Below are 4597 nucleotides of genomic sequence, written 5' to 3'. Positions count from 1 at the left end.
AATGAAAATTCTGTGTAATATATTCCAGGGAGCTGAGATTCATATTCATCTGACAGTATTAAAAGATGGGATAGGAAGAAATTAATTTTTCTTGTTCACATCTGGAGTTTAAATAGGTACAATATGAATGGGCAAAGAACAAGTCAAAGACCACTGCATCAAAATTACAGAAACCAATAGATGTGAAACACATGTGTATCTCTCCCAAACCTCTCCCAGGTGTGCACAGAATCAAACCACTGAGTCATATGGGATTGCTTTCATTTCATAACACTGCAACCCACAGCATGTTAAATACTATGGTCATTCAGAGCAGCGAGAGGCAAAGGATTTGGATTCATAGTGTTTAGAATTGCCACTCAGCTTGGACCTAGAAGATGAAAGTCCTTTCCGAGTTGTCTAAACTGTTAAGGTCAGTAGAGTGGGACAAGAGAGCTTATGAAGTTTTTTACTACTATTTCCAGTATTCAGGCTGAGCACATCTGAACCAAAAGCAGGATGAATTACTTTTCAAAACCAGAGGGTTAAAAAGAATTAAAATTTCTGAAAGACACAACAGTAAAATTTGCTTGAAATCCAGTGAGTCTGCTATTCACTGATAGGCTGCCTTATATGCCTATAACTTATGTATTACTTAAAAAATGAATCAGAAAATGGGAAAATTATGTTACAAATACCACAGTGGTCCTTCCTGGATCTATCCTAGACTCTTTCCTGCTTCTTGAGAACATTTTTATTTCCCAGTTCCTTCAGTGTTTGTAAAAGGCAATGTATGTGCCCACTGGGACCAGAACTGACACAGTAGCTGTCTCAAACAAACCATCACAAACTTCTCAGTGAGGCTTCCAGAAAGGAATGTAATGCAATGACCTGCAGAACAAGCTTGAAAGAACTTTGACAATTCTCCAGTCTTTAACTAAAGATTTTTTTCTGCAAGACATCGCTGTCACACCCTCTACATAAGGCATGGCATATGCATGAGACTTACAGCACATATAACTGGGGTTAGCCTGCCTTTCATGGATGCTGCCTCTCACCTGTGAGAAGAAAGAGACCAGTTTTTGCTGATATTGAGGATTACATTTTCATCTCGCTTGTGCGGAAAAGTGCCATAAGCAGTGATCATGCCCTACACACACAAGATATATAAAATACAAGCTATAAAGATTTACACATTTCATCATATAAAGAGGGGAGACAATTTTAACAAAGGCCCTTAGTGAAATAGAAAAGCAATCATGTTTTCTCACTGCTTTTTGCTACTTTACCGGTATATGAAAGTGTTTTCAGTGTGGGTACAGCAGGAAGGAGAAGAGAATAAATAGGAATAATATATTTTTGGAAAAAAAAGTATTTTAAACATATCCTATATACATTATATACTGTATATTATCTATCACATGGCATTTGCTATGTATATATGAATGACGGATTGCATGAGAGTATAAAATCATTTTAGCTGAATTTGATGCTGCAAGGTTTTACTGATAAATATTTGATTACAAATATACATGATTTCAAACTGGGGGACAGGCAGCTCGGTGATGCAGCCTCGGATGTCGAACAGATCTTTTATTTTTATTAATAGCTCTAGCATTTTCTTGCAATAAATGAAGTTTGTCACTGAGGCTGAAACGGAAACAGCTAAAATTTTGATTCATCAGAGCATGCAGCTATGTTTATAAATTTCAGCTTGAGATTAGTGCTCACCAGGGCTTTGTAAATAAGGACTTTACTAAGCAATGACTTAGTAAATACACCATTTCCCCAACATTGACTGCAGATTACTGCAGTAACTACATATTACTTCTGTAGTCCTCTAGCTAAAATGCATGCTAGTGTTTTACAGTCCTTGCTCACAGTAAAATAAATGCACAGAAGGCAAGTTTCTGTGATTGTCTACACACTGTTTTGCAAAGGACATGAAACTAATGTTGTTTCCTCATATTGCAGCTAGAACCTTATATGAGTAAAAGCCCCATGGGTGGCAACAAATGTTGAAACTTCAGTCTTTTGTTCTCAAATGTTAATGACAAAAATCCAACAACATTTTCTGAAAAAGATTACAATTTAAAATTGTAATGGTGCATTTGTCTCAAGAGAATTTGTATTCTGCCTGCAAACCAATCAAGATATGGTAAAAGGATTTAGAGAGAAATCACAGCTGAATGCGTAAAATCCTGGGAACAAAGAATGGTACCTGCATGCAGGAGACAGCTGGCAATACCCATCCGTGGACAGAGAATGCAATTCTCTTTATTCTTCCAAATAAAAAACCTTCTAAATTCTGGTAGTTTCTGCTATATGTGACAGTTTTTGTTCACAGCGCACTGTCAAGGAAGTTACTATGTCCTCCATATTTTTGCTAGCCCATAACATGGATGTGTATTAGATCCAGACTCTTCTGATTGGAATAAAAATCACCGAAATGTGGATCAGGTTGATAACTCTAATGTAAAATATTATCTTCTCCTTCCCCCCCCATGCCTCCCCCCCCCGAATTTCTCACAATGCATTGAACACACTAATCCTTAAGAATCATTTAAGCAATAAGAGTAGGAGAAGGCATCACATTGGAAGGGAATAATTTCATGCCTCAGATGTGTTGTGAAGCATGAGGATGAAGAATAAGTGACTTCAGTCACCTGAGAAGTGCAGTGATTCCCAGAAATGCACTGCCTAAAGTATCTTATTCCTATTATTGCATGGAAATTATTTTAGAAAAGGTCACACCCATGGAGCTAGTAAGAATGATTAGATTTGAGTGATCAAGGTGGCAACCATACAGCTTGTAATTCACTTTTTAATAAATAAGTAAGTTCTCCCATCATGCCTTTAAATATAAAGTGTACATTTTAAAAATTGAAAAGGACCTCCTTGCTCAGGTGAAGTTCCACTCTGGCCAAGGTCTGCCACAGCAGCTGGGAGAACTCAGTGTTTGAGCCACTGTACCCACATCAGGAGACTTTCATGGTGATGTTTGTCCAAACCCAAAACAAGCATCAGCATTGGGAAGTGCCCGTTTTCCCTTCCTCTGAGTGATTCCTCTGCCACAGTCTTCCAGGATTTAGGAAGGCCAAAGAAGTAAACATATGTTCTGCACCAGTGTACAGGCAAGAGACACCAGTGCTCTCTGGGTCAAACATCTGTTTGGGTTAGGAATGGGTACTTCAAATTTTATTATTAGTTTTGTTAGTTATCACCATTTTGCTTCTTTTACAGTGAAAAATTACTTCTATTCTTCAGAGTTGAAAAAAATGGTGTCTTCTTTGTGCCGATTTCATTTTTAATAAAAAAGAGGTTTCAGAAAACCTGTAAAAATGAAAAATTAAAAAAAATCATTTTTCATTACACAGATAACAAGCTACAGTTCTGCTTGCTGAGGCATCATCTCATGGGTCCTACTAGGCAAATTATCAAATATTGAATGGAAACAACACTTTGGTTTTGGAAAAAAACATCTTTCTTTTGAAATGAATTGAGCTGTAGCCAATTTTTAAAGTTATATCATTAATCTAAAGTTTAATCTTTAAAGATCACACTCCTCTCATTCTTGGTATATGTTGTAATTTGACAATACTGTAAGATATATTCTTCCTTATTTATGTCATTTTATGTTTCTTTAAGTCCGTGATACTATTTTTTATGACACAATTTTTTGTAATCTGCCTGATAACCTCAGTACAAAAAAAAAAGAAAAAATAAAGTTAAAAATTTAAAGAGCCAGAGGAAAAGAAAAAGCATTTCAGATTTTAAACCAGAATATTTTTTATTCCTGTTAGTCTGTTATGGCTCTGAGGAACTGATCAGAGTATCCGAAGCACTTTTGACTTTGCTGCCGCAATGAAATATTTAAATTAAGGGACTTATTTTTGCTCCCCTGTTCAAGTACCTCATAAGGGTAAAATGTGATGAGAAATCAAAAGGGTGAGGCACACTTGAGGAGGTATTCTCACAGCTTACTCAAGGTACATAACTCAGACATGATTCCACATAATGAAGTTTAGCAGCCAACGTACAACAGAGGCAATAATGTGTCAGAGGATAGTAAAGAACATTATTTAGTTCTAAACAGAAAAGAAAGTCTTACATTCAAGATAAATTTACAGGGCATTTACTGATTGCTAGAATGCAAGAAATGCTGTAATTTCCTCTTTCTAGCCTGAAGTTCTACTGTTCCATTTTTAGCAATTGTTCTGGCAATAAAGGGAAGTGAGTGTATTGGTCTCAGCACCTGAGAGCAGGAGAGATCCTGCAAGCGTTTGTCTTTCACATTAGAGAGGATCAGCTGTGGAAGGACTTTGGGGACTCAGAAGGACTTGACAGCTTTGCATCCTTGGGAAGAGACTAATTTGCTGCCAGTTGTGGTAAACAGTATATACTGGGCTGGGTAGTGGGTTTAATTACCTACAATAATGGTTCCCAGTATAAGCACTCAAACTGCTAATCATGAAATAATTTTCTCTTAGTCATCATCTTCCCCCTGCCCCTCCCTGCTTTCCTTGTGATCTGGTTTACATGCCCTCATTTGCAAATATTGTTGGGACAATGTCAGGTTGCTTCAGGCCAAACAATGAGATTTCTCATCTATTTTTAT

This window comes from Corvus cornix, chromosome 1 (genome assembly GCF_000738735.6).
Source record: "Corvus cornix cornix isolate S_Up_H32 chromosome 1, ASM73873v5, whole genome shotgun sequence".
In the NCBI taxonomy this organism is placed as follows: Eukaryota; Metazoa; Chordata; class Aves; order Passeriformes; family Corvidae; genus Corvus; species Corvus cornix.
Note: the sequence above shows the minus strand (reverse complement) of the source record.